Source organism: Aethalodelphis obliquidens, unplaced genomic scaffold (genome assembly GCF_003676395.1).
Source record: "Aethalodelphis obliquidens isolate GAN/ISIS:26980383/991018 unplaced genomic scaffold, ASM367639v1 scaffold59, whole genome shotgun sequence".
NCBI classification, from domain to species: domain Eukaryota; kingdom Metazoa; phylum Chordata; class Mammalia; order Artiodactyla; family Delphinidae; genus Aethalodelphis; species Aethalodelphis obliquidens.
This window is the reverse complement of record NW_020838003.1, coordinates 3,412,193-3,433,793: the sequence shown is the minus strand read 5'-3', so window position 1 is coordinate 3,433,793 and position 21,601 is coordinate 3,412,193. Positions and strand designations below refer to the sequence as shown.

The following is a 21,601-nucleotide window of genomic DNA, read 5'->3' as shown; positions in this document are numbered from 1 at the left end:
TTTAATAAATAAATGAATATTATTCAGCCATGAGAAAGAAGGAAATCCTGCCAGTTGTGACAACATGGATGGACCTTAAGGGCATTATTATAGGTGAAATAAGTAAGACAGAGAAAGACAAATACTGTATGGTCTCTCCTATACATGGTATCTAAAAACCTCAAACTAATAGAAACAGAGAACAGATTGGTGATTGCCAGATGTGAGGTAAGGGTTGGGAATATGGGTAAAGGTAGTCAAAAGGTAAAATCTTCCAGTTATACGATATGTAAGTTCAGAGGATGTAATGTACAGCATGATGACTATGGTTAATAATACCATAGGCATATTTGAAAGTTGCTGAGAGGAGAGCCTAAAAGTTCTCCTCATAAGAAAGAAAAATGTAACTATGTGAGGTGATGGATGTTAACTAGACTTATTGTGGTAATCATCTGGCAATATATACATATATCAAATCACTGTTTTGTATACCTTTAACTTATGTATTTCAATAAAACTGGAAAAATATAAAAAAGAAAAGAAAAGGAGATATTTTTGACTCTTAGGTATACATAATAATTTATTTAGCAAAATACATCTTTGTTAGTAAATAACTTCAGTATTTTTCTTATCTGAAGTATAACACATTCTCAATTGAAGAAATCAGTTAATCAGGTTTTATTATATATTTTTGAATTATTTTTGCTTTGGTTACCCCAAGTTTTGGCAAGAATAACAAGAGGGTTAAAAATCAAGAGCTTAATTTAATGAATATCATGTTAGATGAACGTGATTACTTATAGTCTTAAAGGCCAACCAGCCTGGTTTTTACTGGAATAACTAGAAAAGAGCATCTCAAAGATGAAGATCTTTCTTTAAAAAATCCTGTCTTATTCTCACTTTAACTAATGCTCTTAACAAAATGCCCTCTCTGCTTAAATATTACATCTGTGTGCTATAGACTGCAAGTCTGTGTTCCCCCCATATCATATGTTCAATCCTAATGCCTGATGTTATGGTATTTGGAGGTGGAGCCTTTTGGAAGTGATTAGGCCATGAGGGTGGAGCCCTCATGCTTGGGATTTGTGCTTTTGTAAAAGGGACCCCTCTCCTCCCCTGTGAGGACACAGCGAGAAGATGGCCATCTATGAACCAGGACACAAGCCCTCACCAGATATCAAGTCTGCTGATACTTTAATTTGAAATTCCCAGCCTCCAGAACTCTGAGAAAGAAACTTCTGCTGCTTATAAGCCACCAGTCTATGGTATTCTGTTATAACAGCTTGAACAGACAAAGACACTGTGTAACAGTAAATTTTTTTATGAAAGGAAAATAGATACTTTGGCTCCAAGAGAACGAATGTACCAATGACCAATGGCCAGAACACATATGACAACAGAACTCTGACCCACAACCTCTGTAGGAACCAGTCCAGAATGGTCAAGACTTGGTCACTTACTGTCAACTTCCCTATTTTTCTCTCTTGTTTCCAACACAAGACCAACCAAAGAAAGCCAACACACTCCCCAAACCAATCATATAAGACGCCTCGCTTCTAGGTAGCCTCCTTCCGGTTTCCCCATCCAGCAACTTCCAAACATATCATACCTGAAGCCATCCCTTTTTTTTCCCACTATAAAACTTTCATATTCCCTTGCCCATCTTTCAGTCTGTCCCAAACACAAGTGATGGTGTTGACTCCCTTGCTATAGCAAACTTCGAACAAATAGCCTATGTTGGTTCTCATTTGGGTGGTCTTTGTTTACTCGTGTTCTCTTTGAGATCCCACCGAGATGCAGTGTGCACTGCTCAATGCTGTGAACCCCAGCCTTCAACCTGGTGCGGTACCCACAGAGGTCCCTTGTGCTTGCTGCTCATGACTTGTCAGATTCATGCTGACGTGGAAAGTCAGCACCTGGTCTGAACTATGCTCTCTTTGTGTTGCATTCCTTGGCTGTTTATTCACGGTTTAATACTCAGGTTTTGTTATTGGTTTCCACTTGTTTGGCATCCTTGGTAATCAAGCCATTCCTTTTCTGCTTTCTTTGGACTTTCTTTTTGTGTTATCTAATACTGTTACTTGTCATAAGAAGGAGAGGCAAAGGGTGGACAAATGACCTTAAACAAATCAACCTGTAATAATTTTTTCTTTTTTTCTAGAAGAGAGGGACACAACAAAGTCACAACCTACTGATGATAACCAAGGTTATTCTAAATTTGAACTTAATAACCTATGAAGGGTGGTGGACCAAATACTTGCTACCTGTAAGAGACTAACAGATACAAATATGTGAAACAACAAATGTAAAGTCTTGGTTCTGCCATGAACTACTCCTCTTTCCCTGGCTTTCCGTATACCTCTACCAGATCCCACTTCCTTTGTGTCCAGAATGCCTGGTCCTGTTTGCCTCAGACCAACACCTCATAAACCTTAGGAGTAGTACTCTGAGATTTGTCTGTACAAAGAGACCTTAATTCTATAAGTCCTCAAGGCTGGAAATTCTGATTCAGACACAAACTCTAAAACGATGCCACCCTTGATTATTCAGGTATTCTACCTGGGAGAATTACTGACTCGTTGTTTATGCAAACCATCAGAGCAGTATGATTCCCACCTGTGGGAATCATACAACTGGAAAAGACTGTAAGAAACTTATCACTAGCTTTGGCAGAGGTATTAATGCTACCACCTCTGTTTTAGATGGAATACAGATTAGTCTCAACATATTCACATGAATAGTGATGAACAGTTGCATTGCTCTAGATTTCTTGTTCACTAGTCATGGTGGCGTCTTCGCCATTGCTAATTCTTGCTCTACTCGTATCAGTGACAGAACACGGTTGAACAGGTTATACGTCACCATCATGAAAAAGATACTGGTTTCTCTAAGGTTGATTCTCATGGTTTATGAAGTTGGTTCTTGGCCTGGGTTGAGTGATTGGAATTCCTGGTTCAATGATTGGAATTCCTGGTTCAAGCATTTTACAGGAACTGTTGATTATTCTTGTTGCTATCACAATGCTTGTTATGTCGGTCCATTGCATTCTGCCTCTAATAGCCACTTTCTCATCATATGGTCACCATAATTGTATAATAAAGAGGTCAAGACAATCTTGCTCTGCCGTTGATTGTGAAGGCGGCTAAACGATCTCTGAGAAATGGAAGTTGGCTCTGTAGCCTTCCATAAATTGGTTACCTTCTGACAAGTAAGATACGGACCAAAAGGGGAGATGAGAGACTGCAGATACAACAGTGGCCAGACCATATCATACATGACAATAGAACTCTGACCCACAACCTCTCTGCAGCAACCATTGCAGGAAGTCAAACTACTGCCTCTGCAGCAAGTGTACCACAGTGGGCAGGACATGGTCAGTCGCTGTCAGCTTCCATATTTTTTGCCTTTGCTTCCAGCTCAAGACCAACCAGAAAAAGCCAAATATGCTCCCCAAACCAATTACATTTGACGCCCTGCTTTTGTTTTATTTCATTTTAATGGTGGACATGTATTTTATTTGTTGTGATGACTGAAAATGTGAGCAGCAATTATGGCAACGTCCACAGAATTTCCCCTGTGGTGTAAAATAACAGATAAGACTTTTATAATATTATCCCTTGATAACTGAAGTTCACGACGGCTGAAATGCTCTATGGGGCTCAGTGACGCCCTGCTTTTAGTTTTCCCTTCTTCAGCTTCTCAGTGCCATCAGCCTCCAATCAGATCATACTTGAAGCTTCCCCCCTGATCTCCACTATCAAGCTTTCTCACTTCCTTGTTCATCTTTGAGTCTCTGCTAAATGCAAGTGTTGGTGGCTGACTTCCTTGCCATTATAAACTGTGAATAAATAGCCTTGTTTGTCCTGATTTCAGCAGTCTTCTGGTCAATGACTTAGCTTTGTTTTAGGATATCTATAATGCTGGGCATAAGGATAGTAATATTATAAAGTCAGTCTCAGACATGAAAGGTAACCGTGAGGGATAGTAAGGGAAGGTCCTTTCTTAAAATGAAGGAAAAGTGGTTTCTGAAAAATTGCCTAGAAATCTTCTGGAAAATATGAAGGGGAATAAAATAAGTGATTTGGTTGGCTTTGTAAAATGACATGATGGGCTGAATGGAGTCCTTATTTTTTACAATAAGAAAAGAAAGGGGAAAAAAGAAGTTCAGTGCTTTGTGTCTCAGAACAACCTTATCCAGATTCTAAAAGCACTTAGCAAAAGTCATCTGGTATCAAGTATTAGAAATCCTTTTTCAAAAATGAGAAGTGAGAGCACTGTGGATTTTTCCAGGAGAGGAGAATAAGGATTTTGTACTTTGCCATTAAATATTCTAATAATTATTTCAGTACTATATTATTCCATAAAGTAGTCTGTACAGCAAGCTTTTATATACTGTGTTATGTATACTAGGTCAACTCCTAACAGTACAACAAGACAATTAACAGCTTTTGACTTTTAAATCTAGTCTGTTTCTCTCTACTATGTAAAGAAAGCTGGCACTGGAGTTACATATTTATGTGGAGTGATTTTATGGCTTGAAATAATCCTCACACCTCAACTCCATCCACAACAATTTCTATCATCTTGAATTTATTCTCCTTGCCTTGATTCTATAAATAAAGAAAAAAAAAACCTCTTGCCTTAATTTTCATTTATCTGCTTTAGTCTGAAAAGTGCTTTAATCTTATAAATGTGGCTGTAAATCTAATTTTCTGAAGCACAATTTACCGCTTTAGACTCTATCACGATGCTATGGAAAAAATGATTAGGTGTCTGAAATGCAAGTCACTATTACGTTATTTTTAAATCACAACTTACTGCTATTATAGTGATTCTTAATTTCCTAGAATGCCTCCAATGTTATCTAAAATTGTCCAAAAGGTTAACGTTAAAAACAACAGCAGGTGTGTGCCAGGTGTGGGTCTTTCCGCAGAGAGACGGGTAGTGAAATGAAATACAAACAGGGCTTAACACTACAGGAAGGTTGGCGGAGGATCTTCCAGGTTTTAAAAGTGGTCTTTCTTTTGCACTCTTGGTTTTTCTCACTGTCAGCGTTAGAGTAGGAAACTGGGCTTGGACAATATCACTGACTGGTGGAATGTTACAGACCAGCACAATTTTGTGTGTGTGCCTCTGGTTTGCTCTTGTATAGGTGTTGCTATTGTATGCCTTACTGAGATGACATAAGAATAAATAACACACTGTACTTTTGAGGTTAAGCTTGTCAACCTGGCCATTATTTCTTTCTGATAATCTTTCTCACTCCTCTAATCTTTTGTAAGGATTTCATTTCCCCTTATGTTTTACCTTCTCTTAGTAACTGCATGTTACTCTCCCAGCTTTATTATTCATATTTTTCAAGGGTAGTACATGACATGTAAATATTATTCATATTTTTCCAAGGGTAGTACAGCCACTTTCCTTTTATCGGTCTTTTTTTTTTCTTTTATCGGTCTTTGAAGATGGAATTTAATATATGCTCTCCTACTTTTTGATGCCTTCTCACACCAGCAAGACAGTATCTGATCTTCTTGCCCTAATAAAATAGAATTGGTTTTTTATCCATGAATTTTTATCCATGTACTTAACAAATCCATGTTGACCGCGTACTCTGTGTCAAAAGCAGAATGTATATATAATCATACATGCATCTCAGATGACTACTGGGGTCCCCTTTCCTTGGATATTTAGGAAAAAATATTCAAACACTTACTGCACATCCCAGAGGAAGCCCATCACCTCTGGCAAAGTTTTGTTGTTGTTTGTTGTTGTTTTAGATTCCATGGGCTTATATTCTCACGGTCACCTCACTCTAATTTCCTGAAGACTCCAATGACTTGATTTTCCTTGTGTCCTGCCTTCCATGGCTTTTCTATTTTCTATGCCATGAACAGACCCAGATGTGGAGTTAGCCATTTTCCCTTAATTTCCTGCAAAACATAAGGCATTCTTGCATGCAATGCAATAAAGTTGCATGCAACTTTATTAAAGGTTTGGGGTGATGGAGTGACAGAGAACCAAACAGAAGATAACTGAATGTGAATGCTACCCTACTCCCTTTTTAGAATCTCTTAGGCCACGTTCACTACCAGGACCTGACAACTTCACTCCACCAGCCACCTATTTATGGAGGTGGCTTGTTCCTTAACGCTCTCTCTAGTCCCCTTACATTTTTCCCTTGTTTGCCTCCAACCTCCCCAAATTCCTGCTAATTTTAAATGCAAAGCAGTTTCATTCTCTCTTAATTTCACTAGACCATTCCAAATCATACTCTGGAGGTCACAGCCACAATGGACTGTGAACATATTTTTTTATTTATTTATTATTTTGCAGTACGCGGGCCTCTCACTGTTGTGGCCTCTCCCGTTGCGGAGCACAGGCTCCGGACGCGCACGCTCAGCGGCCATGGCTCACGGGCCCAGCCGCTCCGCGGCATGTGGGATCTTACCGGACCGGGGCACAAACCCGTGTCCCCTGCATCGGCAGGCGGACTCTCAACCACTGCGCCACCAGGGAAACCCTGTGAACATATTTTATTCAATAGAAGACTCTCTATAGCTAAAATCTGCCACTGACTTAGAGGCAGAAGTGGCTGCAGGCAGTTTTGGTTTTAAAAAGCAATATAGTTTTCCCTTCCCTGACTTGTGTAAACAACATACTGTGAGAGGAATCATTGCGGAGACCTAGGCAGAACGTGGTGTGATGGTCCAGAGGAGACACTTGGGAGAGGAGAAAAGCTTCACAGAGATTTGAACTGGTTTTAAGGTATGAGAATATATGTATCAGTCAGAACACTGGGGAAAAGGACAAGAGAACCATTTATTCCAGGTTACTATATAAATATTAGTACAATTAGGGAAACCTATTACTTGTAATTAGTAAAAGTGTGATATCATTTTTTCACCCCTCATATTTAAACTATGTTGTTATTCTTTCTCAGTTCACCCTCTTATCATTTAACCTTTTCAAATCCTCACTCTCATTGCATCTACTGTGTATTTCAACCTCTGCTCCTTTCCCTCTTCGAGTCTTTGGACCCTCTTCTGTCTTGACCTGCCTTCTTACTCTATGATCCACCATTTCGACTATGTTCTCTTTAACAGGCTTGACTGTGCCACCGCCCTCACCAGGAGCTTACACAACTTGTCAGTTCTCAGGTCTGGATAATCCCACATTTCCCCTTTTATTCTGTCTCCTTGCTTGCTATCTCCAGAGAAAATTATGAAATGAGAGCTGAAACTAAAACGATGTCCTGTCTCTGTGCTAAATAATAACTGGGTAGACTTTCCTGTCCCTATGTTAAATAATACTGAAAGCAAGCACAAAATAACTTAACTTCTTGCTCCAGGAAACTATTTCTCCTGAGAAACGTGACTGACAAGTTGATCATCAAGATTCCTTTCAAGGGCTTCCCCGGTGGCACAGTGGTTGAGAGTCTGCCTGCCGATGCAGGGGACACGGGTTCGTGTCCCCGTCCGGGAAGATCCCACATGCCGCGGAGTGGCTGGGCCCGTGAGCCATGGCCGCTGAGCCTGTGTGTCCAGAGCCTGTGCTCTGCAACGGGAGAGGCCACAACAGTGAGAGGCCCGCGTACTGCAAAAAAAAAAAAAAAAAAGATTCCCTTCAAGACCCTTGCCTCCCTGTGCACATTACTCTAAAATTATGATGTCATAACTCTGCATAAGCCCAACCAGCTTCGTGGTTGGCAAGACCTGCCTAAACATCATTCAGTCAGGTTCTAAATCCTACAAGCATCCTCCTCTGACTTGACATCCCTCTTCCAAGATGCTACTAATGCTCTATCAAGGTGCTCTTCTCTCTTACTGAAGTCTAATAAACTCAGCTTTACTTGATAAAGACCTTTTCCTGGTGATCTTTAGGGGAGTCAACAAGAAGCATTCTCCTTTGATGTCCTGTAGCTTCATGCTCTAATTTCTCCTCCCTACAGTCTAGCAATTTTTTCATTCCTCTGTTATCCTTTTTTAAACTTTTCCCCCCTAGATGTCCATAGCAACACTATCTCTCAATTTCAGCGAATGACCTGATTTCATCTTCTCTGTCCCTAAGAAGATAGGAAATGAACTATAAGGACAGTTACAATTTGGTCTTCTCTCTCCGAACGATCTTCTCCACTGGTTTCTATAGCTCCTGTGATCTTTATCTCACTGCTGCTCTTTCTAACTTGTCTTTTGCCATTTACTCCTTAAATAAAAGTGTTCCACAAAGTTTTTCTTTTACCCTCTGTTTGAGGACAATTTCATTCAGTTTCATAGCTTCACAGTGATCTTTATGCAGGTAGTTTTACTAACCTGCTTTCCTATCTCTAACCTCTTCTTGTACGACCTTCAAGCAGAAAACTGTGCCAAGAATAACAAACCTCGGTTTCAACACAACTCACAATTTACTCAGGCTTCTCCAAGCCCGCAGAGTTGGCCTTGACCTTGGTCCTGTCCTGTCTTTGGCTTGCCCGGCCGAGTCTTAGCAAAGAGTCCTGCTAAGTCATCTCCCACCTATGACATCTGATCAAGTTCCTCATCCCCTGCCTTTATGGATAAGTCCCTGGCCCACCTTTAGCAAGAATCTTGTTAGGTCAGTTTAGCAAGAATTCGCCTCCCCTCGATATCTTGTCGGAGTAATCTTCTATCCACTGACCCCTTCATTCTGCCCCTTGGCTATAAGTCTCCACTTGTCCTGGCTGTATTGGCAGTAGGCTCCAATTTCTCTTCCCTATTGCAAACCCCTACTTCAACAGTCGAATAAAATCTTCCTTACCATTGTAACAAGTGTCAGAATCAGTTTTTTTTTTTTTTTTTATTAGAACAGAGGACAGCACACAGACTCAATGCATCCCACATACCCACCAGCTAGTTCAGGGATGCTATATCAATTTCCCTAAATCCAGACGCCAGCTGGGAGTAAGGGAGGGAGTAAACCCTGAATTGAAGAGAAATGAACCCAAAGAGCCTGAGTAGTAAACCCCAAGAATTAAGTTGAAATAGTATCATCAAGCAGTTCTATTTGCAATGAAAATTGGGACCTGGTAAGCCAAGTGCAAGTATGGAAAAGTAAAGAAAGTTGTGTGGCTTTGTATATCTCAGCAGTTTTATTTCATTTAAGAGCCACGTACTTCTGAAACAATATCACCTCTAGGATAATTTAATTTTTTCGACCCCAGAAAAAGAAAATGTACTTTTTGTAGAGACTGATTACTGTCTGTGTACAGAGCTATTTGCCTTCTCACAGTAACTCTCTATACTTCGAGGGGAGTCAGGGGGGCTTCACAAACTTAGTTATTCCTGGGAGTCCTTTACAGCGAGCCTTTCTCATTTATTAAACATTGAGACATTTACAGCCTCAGGTATGCTATGCTTCTCCACCATATAATTTGCATCACTTAATCAGTACTTATTTTTCATTCTTCACAAACCCAATCCAAATGCATACCTGTGTTTACAAGCTCTCCAACTACTAGCCAGAGGGGTCTGTCACACACAGTCTAGCTCTCCACAAAATTTCGCGAGCTGGTATGCATCAGGTAGTAAATGTCAGCCTGACAAATTGCTGAATCCAGAAAGGCCTCTCCTCCCATCAGTAAGCACTTTTCAGATCATTTTGCTTTGAAGTTTTTAATAGAAGAGGGAGAGGGGAGAAAAAATAGTAATGTACTTTGCTCAGACTGGTTGAGTTATAAGTCTATAGCTTTCCCCCATACAAAGAGAATGTTATTCTTTTTACAGCTCTGGGTCTGGTAGATTTCTGGAAGACCAGGGAAAAAGCACATCACTTTGGAGGTGTCATTTTTTTCTTTATTTTTCTCCTGAGGGACAATGGTAGTAGTTCAAAAAATGGAGTGAAATGATTTTGAAAAATTGAGTGTAATTAACGTATTTATTACTGTCTTTTGCAAATTGTGGAATGCTGGCACTCTGATATTCTAACATATTATCTGAGGCTTTCTGTATGCAATTTGTCAGTGTATGTGTATAGTTACAAGCGCTCTTTCTTTGGAAAAAGGCCTCTTTGTACTGGAATCTGAAGGAAAAAAAGAGTTTAAACAGGGTGTATTTAAAAATAATCTGCTGAATCAACATATTTGGAACAATGTGTCATTAAATATTCATTCTCTCTATTTCCTCACTTACAGGCACATGATCAAGGAAAACTCTGAGGCCATGGATATACCTTCAACTTGAAGTGAAGTTCAAGGATGAGGACCCTTGCACTGGTATGAGATTGAACTAAACACCTATAAAGCCACTTCCAAATTTGAAACTCACTTTCTCAGATAATTTAAGCTCTTAAATTTTATTTGGCATTAATTATTTGACTAATTCAGGTGATAACATTTTAGGGTATATTTATCATTCAAGTTCAAACTTATATTTGATTTGTAGCTTTCTTGTGCTGGATGGATTCTATTTCCCATATTTCATCTACCGTGAAGCCTGGAGATGATGTTAGAATTCTACCAGTTATCAGACTATCATAACTCCTAAACCATTGCTTTTCATCCTTTGAGCAAAATCTTTCCCTCTCCTGAAGCTCCTATCTTCAGATTTTATCACCTTCCTTGGTGTCGTTCACGTCTACTCAACACCTGGTCTTTCTTTGTGGTCTCTGTCTTTCCATGTTATCTCCTCAAATCCCATGATGAATGACTTTGGCATCCATGGCATCATTAGTCCACCACTGTGACTTCACTGTTCCCTGATGTCCTTACCTTCCATAACTATCATCTAGACTGCAGAAACCTATACCCATGGGCACACCTATGATCTGGCTCTGTGCAACTGTTCCACTTCTGAAATTCTAAAGTCTATTTTACTCTAACCTCCAAATACATACTCCGTCTTTGACCTTATTGAAATCCTTGACTCAACCATTTCATCCCAGTTTTCACCTCCCTTTATGACAATTTTCTTCCCCTTCTACATTTCTTAGTTAAGATTGCATTCCACTATAGGAAAGAGAAAATTCAACCAGTGGTTTAGTTTAAATAAGTAGGTGCTTACTTTTCTCATGCAATAGAGAATTTAGAGGTAGAAGGTTACCACAGGGATTTTAGGCACTCTGTATTCATTTTCTAGGGCTGCCATAGCAAAGTACTGCAAACTGAGTGACTTAATAGAAATTCATTGACTAACAGTTTTGGAGGCCAGAAATCCAAGATCAAGGTGACAGCAGGGTGGGTTTTTCCTGAGGTTTGTGAGGAAGAATCTGTTCCATGTCTCTCTCCTATTTTCTGGTGGTTTGCAGGCAATCTTTGGCATTCTTTGACTTCGTAGAAGCAGCTCCTGATTTCACCTTTCATCTTCATGTGCTGTTTCTCTTTTTATGAGAACACCAGGCATTTTGGATTAAGGCTCACCCTACTGACCTCGTTTTAACTTACCTCTGTAAAATCCCTATCTTTAAATAAAGTCACTTTGTGAGGTACTGGGAATTAGGACTTCAATGTATGAATTTTGAGGGACACAGTTCAACCTATAACATGCTCTGTAACATCATCATGGGTCCAGGTACTTTCCTTCTTTCCTCCCCACCACCCTTAGCTTGTTGGCTTTGATTCTCGTGTGTGTTGCCTCACACTTAACAGATAGCTGCTGTACCTCTAGGACTGCTCCACATTCAGGGCAGGAAGTGGAAGGAAGTGAAAAATGGCCACACTGTCCACATCTGGTCTTTTTTATCAAGAAAGCAAGAGCTGCCTTTGGTTTTTATCATTGGATAAAAACTGGATTATGAGGTCAGAACTGGATCATGAGGTCAACTTCAGCTGAAATAAAAACTGGGAAGTAAAGTATTTAGCTTTCCAGTCTCACTAGGAGAGGAAGACAAGGGAGAAGAAGGCTGGGAATTGGTGTTGAGTGAACATCCCTGTATTGTCCACCACAGCAGGTTTAGCCATTTTCTTACCAACCCTCTAATATCCTCAGCATATATGTGTTCGTAGCATCTGCTTTGCTAATCTCCAACCTTAGATGATCCCATCACCTGCCTTCTCTGTTAACCACATCCAGGCCTGGTGGGAGCTCCTGGAGGAAACCTCTCATCCTCTAAACTGGAACCACTGCTAATCCATGGTCTCCAACCAAAGGAGTCTCTAGGATTATTTAGAAATACTTGTGCACATCTCTGATCAGCTCCCTCTTCTGTTCGTCATTGAAATTCCAAACTACTATGTTTTTCTTCATTTACTCTCCTGCCACCCACTCTCTGTCCCTAGGAAAACCGTGGTTATTATTGTGAATAGCCTCAATTTTCTTTTTGCTTACTCTACTGGTCTCGACTTTCCTTCGAGTTCCCTAGTCCCCTTTGGCTTGTTCAAAGTTGATTCCTTAATACAGGCTCTTTATCTTATTTCCTCTAGCCTCCCCCGGACTCTGCTGCTTGGATTACTCCCTCTGTTGTCCAATTTTCACCCTTTCCCTTGCTATTATCTTCTTTTTTAGCTATAAACATGTTCAAGTCTCTTCCACTGAAAAGTAACTAAATCCATCATTTCCAGCATACACACATTCTTCTCCAGCTACCAGTCTTCTCTGTCTTCTAATTTTTCTGATAAACTTCTTGGAGGAATAGCCTTTACTTGTCTTCATCTCTTCTCCTTTTAATCACTCTTTTTTTTTTTTTTTTTTTTTTGCGGTATGCAGGCCTCTCGCTGTTGTGGCCTCTCCCGTTGCGGAGCACAGGCTCCGGATGCGCAGGCTCAGCGGCCATGGCTCACGGGCTCAGCCGCTCCGCAGCATGTGGGATCTTCCCGGACCGGGGCACGAACACGTGTCCCCTGCATCGGCAGGTGGACTCTCAACCACTGCGCCACCAGGGAGGCCCCTTTTAATCACTCTTAAACTTATTATAGTCAGCACCTTGATCATCGAGTAAGATTGCTGTGGTAATTTCTATTGACCTCCAAAGTGCCGAGTCCAACCGACTTTTTAAAGTTCCCATCTTATTTCAAGCATTTGACATAGACATTTTCTAATCCCAGGGCTTCTGAGATGTGACTCTCTCTTGACTCTCCTCCTCTCTGACTTTTTTTCTTTCTGCCCTTTACTTCTCTTCCTTACATGTATTTTGTTCATTTTTTAAATTGAAATATGGTTTTATTTTTTGAATAATTATAATTTTTAAATAAAATGTTATAAGATCTTTCCAAAGGCAGTTTGCAAGTAGTTTAGAACTAGCGCAGCTCAGAACCCCCTTCTCCAAGGTGTTCCTTTGGGTCATGCCTGGCACTCTGTGACAATGTTTCTAAATTGAAGTATAGCTGATTTACAATATTGTAGTAGTTTCAGGTGTATAGCAAAATAATTTGGTTATACATATGTATACATATATCTATATTCTTTTTTAAAACATTCTTTTCCATTATAGTTTATTACAAGATATTGAATATAGTTCCCTGTGCTATACAGAAAATCCTATTGTTCATCTATTTTGTATATGGTAGTGTGTATCCGTTAATACGATACTCCCAGTTTATCTCCCTCACCCCCTTCCCCTTTGGCAACCATAAGTCTGTTTTCCATGCCTGTGAGTCTGTTTCTGTTTTGTAAATAAGTTCATTTGTATCATATCTTAGATCCCACATATAAGTGATAACATACAACAGTTTGTCTTTCTCTGTCTAACTTACTTCACCTGGCATGATAATCTCCAAGTCCATCTGTGTTGCTGCAAATGGCATTATTTGATTCTTTTTATGGCTAATATTCCATTATATATATCTATTCTATATCTACTTTTATATATATCAATATATATAGATATAGATATATACCACATCTTCTGTATCCATTCATCTGTTGATGGACACTTAGGTTGCTTCCATGCCTTGGCTATTGTAAATAGTGCTGCTATCTTTACATGTATTTTGCATGTTTCATCTCCCTGGAGCTCTGTTCTTAGCCTCCTTCTCTGCTGGTTCTCTACATCCTCTCTGGGCAATCTCATCTACTCCCACATTTTCAGCGTGACTCAAATCTTTACCCATCTCTCCCTTAAGTTCTTATTATTATGTTAAACTACCTACCAGAAATTGATTACTAGCATTCCACAGGCATCTTAAACTCAACTTGTTCAAAGTTCAATTTATCATCTGCTTTTCCTCCTTACTTTTCTACCTTGGTGAAAATGGGTCCTGTATCATCCTATCTCACCACTGAATGATCAGCACATTTTAAGTTCTTACAGCTGAATTTCCTTCCTTTTTTTCCACTGCTTCCTTTGCTTAGCTCATTATCTTTTGCCTTCTCTAGAGAAATAGGCCTAACTGATGTACCTTCCTCCTGTCTTACAGCCCGGTGATCCATCCTCCAACCTCTAAATCACTGTTACAGTACCTATCAATACAAATTATGCCCATGCTTGAAATAAGGCTACACATAACCAAGTCCTTGCCTCCCTCTCAGGCCTTACGTCTTGCTGTCCCTCCCATCTCTGCATACCCTATGCTCTAGGTGTATCAAATTACTTGTGGTGTTCAGTGAAAAGAATAGTCAATCTGTTTCACACATATATGCCTTTGGTAATATATCCTCTGTCATCATTTGATGATTATCTACTCATCTGAAACTCTCCTTTTATGAAGACATTCCTCACCCCTTCACCATTCTTCGGGGAGAAATGTCTACTCTCTCGTGCTCCTTCCGTATCCTTACGTCAAAGCTTCTTGACACTTGGTTACATTTTCTTATTTACATGTCTGCCTTTCCCTTCTAGATTCTAATGAGATGGAGGGCAGGGACTGACCCTTGTGCATCTGTGTGGCCACAGCACCTAGAAAGCCTGGCATGCAGTTGTAGGAATGTATGAATGAACTCCTGTTTAGAGGAGTAGAAAATCACACCGAGTTTAAAATTTAAAACGTGAGCCTCAAGTATTGGTTCCACTGATTATCATCCGTGTCACTTTGGGCAAGTTATTTGAACTTTCTGACTCCCAGTTTTATATGAATATTTTTGAGCTCTTATCTCTTGTGCTAATGTGTGCATTGAAGCCACAGGGTTTTTCCCATCTATTGTGAGCTTTTATAGACGTAATGTATGTGAAAGCACCTTGTAGGCTGTTAAGATTTATTCCAGTGTCAGGTGTAGTATAATTGCTGTGATCCGTGCTTAGATATTAGCAAACATTGATGAAAATAAGAGCACTGATGAGTAACTTTTGGGCAGCAACATGCATTTGCTATTAGTGAGAATAATGACATGCATTTATTTTCATTAGTTGAGTAGTGTTTGTAGTTCAAGGTTAATACATATAAGGACTTGTTTTTGTTTATGCCTGAGCAGGCAGGCATATTTGAATTAGTTTTCTTTCCAGAATATCAGTTGATTAAGAGGTGAGAAATACCCCTGAAACACTAAATTACATTTATTTGTTTGTCTGTTTGTTAATAGTTAACATCCACTTGCATTTCGATTTTCTCTTTGGAAGTGTGCAAAATTCTCCTTTCTGTCTTCTTAAGTCATTTCAGCAGACTTACTTCACCAAAGCCAATTTGAATTTGACACTGACCATGAAAGTATGTATTTATATATTTTGTGTGGTATTTCGTGTTTCATTTCTCAGGCTTATGGCCTAACGTTCTGACCTCTGTGCTGTAATCCCGTTCTGGTAGGAGAAGCTGCTTCCCTGCGTGTTTTATGTTCTGTTGTTTCATTTTCCCTTGAGATTGTGATATCAAACCCTTTTCTGCAATTGAGGATAGAAACTATCCATGCTTGAATAAATTTTTTTTGGTAAATTTGTGAGGTAGGCAGTATTTACCTGAGATCTATTGATCTCCATGTCTCCTACTGTCGGTGTTTCCTCTCCTAATTTTCCCCACCCATTCCTCTTCCCTCACTGCGTACTCTGTATCCGTATTCACTGCCCCCGATAGCAAAGCCATTTCCAACAGAGGAGACAGAGTGAAAGTCATTGTTATGAGTTGAATTGTGTCCCCCCAAATTCATATGTTGAAGCCCTAACCTCCAGTACCTCAGAATGTGACTGTATTTGGAGATAAGGTATTTAAAGAGGGATTGAGTTAAAAAGAGGCCCTTAGGGTGAGTCCTAATCCAGTCATGGGAGTCTTTATAAGAAGAGAAAATCTGGACAAACAGAGAGACGCCAGTGATCTGAAGGCACGGAGTAGACTGTGTGAGGACACAGGGAGAAGATGGCCATCTGTCAGCCAAGGAGAGAGGCCTCAGGACAAACCAACCTTGTCAACACCTTGATCTTGGACTTCTAGCCTCCAGAACTGTGAGCAAATAAATTCCTACTGTTTAAATCATGCTGTCTGTGTTACTTTGTTATAGCAGCCCTAGTAAGCTAATATAGCCAGGAAGTAGGACACACCTGGCATCACGTGTGGTTGGAGAGCGATAACTGAGCGGCTGGAGAAGGTAAAAGCCAGGTCATAAGGGCCCTTGTTAGACATTGTAAACTGTATATTATAAGGAATGGGGGGCCACTTTCAGTGTAAATACGGAATTAGTCGGATCAGAGTTCTACTTTAAAATGATCACTTAGGCATTAATGGATTGGATAGAGGGGGTAAATATATGATGAGACCAGTTGGGGAATGGGCTTACTGCTACCTTGGTGGAGATTGTGGTTTGACCTAGAAGAAAGGGTGAGCTTGAGGTGTGAGAGGGAGATAGATCTTGTGTTAGACACTTATTGCTCACAGCAAATTACCCCCAAAACTCGCTGTAACTTAAAACAGCAAACATTTATTATCTCATGGTTTTTGTGGGTCAGAAAGTCCTGAGCGGCTTAGCTGGGTGGGTCTAGTTCAGAGTCTCTCATGAGGTTGCAGTCAAGATGTTGACTGGGCCTGGAGGATCCATTTTAAGAAGACTCGTGTGGTCTCTGTCGGGAGGTTTCAGGTCCTTGCCCACTACTTACCAGAGGCATCGGTTCCATGTCTCTTAGACCAATCCATAGCGTCAGCTTGAGGGGTTCCATGGCATGGCGACTGACCTCCTCTAGAGCCAGGCATCTAGGAGATATCATTACTAAAGCGTAATGATGACTTAATGACCTGGTCACATATCGTCACTTCCTCTGTTTTCTATTCAGCAGAAATGAGACTGTCACTGAGTCCCGTCTACATTGGAAGGCAGTGGAATCTTTTTTTTTTTTTTTTGCGGTACGCGGGCCTCTCACTGTTGTGGCCTCTCCTGTTGCGGAGCACAGGCTCCGGACGCGCAGGCTCAGCGGCCATGGCTCACGGGCCCAGCCGCTCCGTGGCATGTGGGATCTTCCCGGACCGGGGCATGAACCCGCGTCCCCTGCATCAGCAGGCGGACTCTCAACCACTGCGCCACCAGGGAAGCCCCGGGTTCCATCTTTTGAAGGGAGAAATGTGAAGGATTTGTGGACACATTTTATAGGGATGCTGTTACTATAGTCCAGGCTAGAAGCAATGAGGCTCGGGATAGTACAGCGGCTAGAGGCACCCACTTGAGGCACTGTTATCAGGATGTCCCTTCTGGGCAGTTCATATGGTGGATGCACGGCTTGCTGCCCTGTTGGCATCATTGTGTGAAGATAAAGGTGCACTGAGTGAGACCATGGCCACATGTCATCCTCTCAATCGACATCCATTTGCAGTGCACAGACTGTAGAGCTGTAAGCTCTGGCTGTGTCTCCAAATCAATCTCGCCGTGACTTTCACTCATTGATTTTAGTTCTGTGAACTTGAGAGGATGAGATAAATTCCATTGCCTTTTAAAAATGACAGTCATTCAGTATTTGAGGAGTGCTATCACACTGTCACCTAAGACATCTCTTCAGGGAAACTTTCATTCTTTGTTGAAAGGACATGGTTTTGAGACTCTGATTCTGTTCTCCCCCCTGAAGATGGAGTCCAGTTTGTTATCTCCCCTCTGACCTGAGCAAAACACTCCATGTGTATTCTGGTTAGTGAGGTAGACGTTTCCTTTAACAGCACATTCACTGCATTTCTATGAATGTAGGCTAAGAGAAGCTGCATTTATTTTTTTTCCTGCTAGCTGCATTACCCAAGCGTCATCTAAAATACTTGGGCTTAATGCACATCTCATTTTGTACAATTTAGTTATTTGAATATAGATTCTGGACTTTTCCTTTATCTTTGCTTTTTTTTAAACACCTCTTTTGCTTGTATGAAGGGTTTATTATTATTATTCAACAGATGTTAGTGTTCTTATCCTCAAATAGTGGGCCATCTATTCTTTGTATTTTTTTTTTTGGCCGCACTGCCATGGCATGCGGGATCTTACTTCCCCACCAGGGATTGAACTAGGGCCACGGCAGTGAAAGTGCTCAGTCCTAACCACTGGACCGCTAGGGAAGTCCCATCTTCGTGCATATTTTTTATGTAAAAACACCGATCTCAATAATAAATCCTTTTAATTTCCTTCACGTAATTTAGACTAAAGCCTCGTTTCATTTTCATAGTGTTGGCATACTGTGAGGTACCCTTGCGGTTTTTTTCCTTTTTATGTATCTTTTGCTCAGGTAGTTGCACTCGCCCATCAAACTAGAATTTCCTACTGCATTTGGCTGGTGCCGGCGGTGACATCACGGTGTCAGTTATAGTGCTTGAGAACAGCTCTACCATATCTTTGGAAACTCCAAATGCATTAGAGTGTGGCCCGTCCTTGTCTCAGAGACAGGAAAAGGAAATCAGAAAGTGTTCACTGAAATGGATGTCAAGAGTCCACACGGAGGGCCATGTCATAGTGGCCACTCTACCCTGCTTGGTGATACTCCCTGTTTAGCTACTACATAAATAAACTCAAAACATCTAATTAAAGCATTTCATTTTATCCCAGGAGATGTGTCTCATTGTGAGCTAGTGAATAAGTTCATGGGTTGACATGAAACATTTTACTGCTTCCAAGGAAACTAGTACTTCCGAAAAGATTCAGCTGTGAGGCCAGTGTGTGAAGAGGGTTTTAAGGAAATACAAAGCAAAGCAGATTACAGCTCCTAAACCTGAGGTCCATTGAAAGAAACCTGGTCCTCCAATGTCTTTTTGCTTGATCTAATGAATGATATTCGTTGTTTTTGTTTGTTTATTTTATAAAGCCCAGTCTCTTTAGCATGGTACCAAGTACTTAAGCCTAAGAGTGGATTCCCCTTTCTCCTCCTTAGGCTAGTTTAGTTTGCTCTGTTTTAGACTGACATCTGGTGGTCAAGAAGGATCAACCAATTGCCCTTGCAGTAAAAGAATTCTGTCAAAGCAAAGGCGTGGCCATTTTGTGGTCAGCTATTGCCAGGAAATACTCCACAGGATTATTTATTTTCACTTTCTCATGTACATAAATCAGAGGGGCTGTCTGAATTTGACCACACTTATCAAAGTCTTTAAAAATACTTACAGTGTTTTGACCACCACTTTAAAAAATATACCTCAAATAAAGGCATGCAGACAGATTTATGTATAAGCATGTTCCTCAAAGTGTAATTTATAATAGCAAATTTGGAACTAACCCAAATATTCAAAAACAAGTATTGTTAAAATTAGAGTGTTGCATTCCATGGTGCGCTCATACTTTAGAGGAACATTTAATGACATGGGAAAATGTTTATGATGTCTTATGAAGTGAACAAAACCAATTAGAAAACAAGTAAAGTTCCATGATCCTGGTTTTGGTTTTCTGTATACTTCCTCCTTTCAAAGGCATGAACGTGTAATATTTTTGGAAGCAGAAGGTAAAAAAACCCCAACATCATAAATGTTATATAAGTATGGCTACATGCATAGTAGAGTATCCAACTTTTTTCAAAGTAACCAGTCCTTTAAGATATCTCACCTGAAACTTTGTCCAGTAAACATGTTCCTATAGAATACTGGTGCAAAAGGTCATGAACAATTGTTTCACTGTTCTTGGGATAAGTAATAATCCAGGAAGCTTGAGCACGCAGCTGCCACTCCAAGTTTGCTAACGGGTCTTGTGGCTGAGACAAAAAGCATGATATTTCTTGCATGGCCCTAAAGACTCATTAATTTGTTCTAAGGCTTGTATTTTGCTTCTAAGAGTTGGTGGTGGGGCAGTGGAAGAAGATACAATTTAAATCTCTGTGCCATAACCAGGGTTCTATTTTATAATTGGACACAGTCCATTTCTTAAAGCATTTTTAAGACGTAGCTTTGAGATTTTTCTTTGTGCATTGAACAGGTATAAATAGACTGCTTTGCTTGCTTCATTGGGGGATTTGCCCAGAAAGAGAAGGCTAAAGGGATCTCACAGGATGGAGCTAGGAGCAGCTGCCCTTGGGTCCAGAGAGCAGCTGTGTGGTGAGCCCAAACCAGCTAGGTGTCCCTTTCAAGGGGCTTTACATTTCACGGTTGTTTGCTTAATATATTTGGACACAATTTCCACATACATGGTTAACATGCCACTTTTGTCTATTCTCAGGGCACCAGGTGGCAGCTCCAAGAAGAGGAAAATCGTTTTCAGAGCTCCCTGCTGGCTCAATCAACGCTTTTCAGTTCTCTTAATGAGATGGTTAACCTCTTTTCTCATTTAACCAATCGGTCAACAAAACTTTGATGGCTCTTACAGGAGTTGTTTATGATTTTCACTCATACAGGTATTAACGCCATTGCCCTTAGATTGACAAACAGGAATTCAACTAATCCTCCAGCTCTGGTTGGAAATAGATCCCCTTATGGATCTTCTACCCCATAAATTCTGCTAAATTCCTGGCTGGGGCGTAACGAACATTGCTACTTAGTCATTTTCAGAGAAAAAGAAATGAAATCTGACTGGCATACATTAACCTGTGTGTGTGTGCTTCTTAAACACATGTGCAAAGACACACTGACTTATTCATCTGACAATTACCTTATCTGACTTTAAATATGAATGTGCATAGCGGACTATGGTTAAGTGAATATTACATTTTTTTTTAGTTATTAAGCAGTTCTTCCTCTTCTGTCAGTCATGTTTTAGGAAGGATTTCAATAAATACTCATTGGCTGTTTTTATGTTTTGGTGCTTTTGTCTAAGTAAAACATTCTCAAAATAACATTCACTGGGAGATAGGACTCAATGCAGAAATATTCGCTTTAAACGTACCCTTTTGTATATAACGCAAGGTCATGTTCTATTGTCATAATGATCTTTAAGATGTGGTGGATGGAGTATTTAGAGCGGGAGTTACAGAAAATCAGGGACAGAGAATTTGCTTTTCAAAGTTAGACCTTTCTTGAAGTGTTCTAACTTCAAATAAAATTTTAACTTTTAAGAAGTTGTTCCCTGGGCTTCCCTGGTGGCGCAGTGGTTGAGAGTCCGCCTGCCGATGCAGGGGACACAGGTTTGTGCCCCTGTCCGGGAAGATCCCACATGCCGCGGAGCGGCTGGGCCCGTGAGCCATGGCCGCTGAGGCTGTGCGTCCGGAGCCTGTGCTCCGCAACGACAGAGGCCACAACACGAGAGGCCCGCGTACAGAAAAAAAAAGAAAAAAAAGAAAAAAAAAAGAAATTGTTTCCACTCTTCCTTCTGTTTAATACACTTGGCTACTTTCTGAAGTTTATCACTCATCAAAAGTCTAGGGAAGATCTTCCCTTCTTCTTTTTTTTTTTTTTTTGCGGTACGTGGGCCTCTCACTGTTGTGGCCTCTCCCGTTGCAGAGC

The 21,601-nt window shown here is 40.5% G+C and overlaps 1 long non-coding RNA gene across 2 annotated transcripts in view; it reads left to right on the top strand.

The window, feature by feature from the left end:
* The window catches only part of LOC113609906 (uncharacterized), a 31,514-nt gene extending 10,293 nt beyond the window's left edge, over positions 1-21,221 (top strand). The window contains exons 3-4 of one of the 2 annotated variants that reach the window (XR_003428865.1): positions 10,124-10,204; positions 20,382-21,221. This is a non-coding gene — a long non-coding RNA (uncharacterized LOC113609906). Of the gene's footprint in view, positions 1-10,123; positions 10,205-11,235; positions 12,594-20,381 lie in introns of those variants that run through there. The other variant, XR_003428866.1, reaches the window with a different exon arrangement.
* The last annotated feature ends 380 nt before the right edge of the window (positions 21,222-21,601 follow it).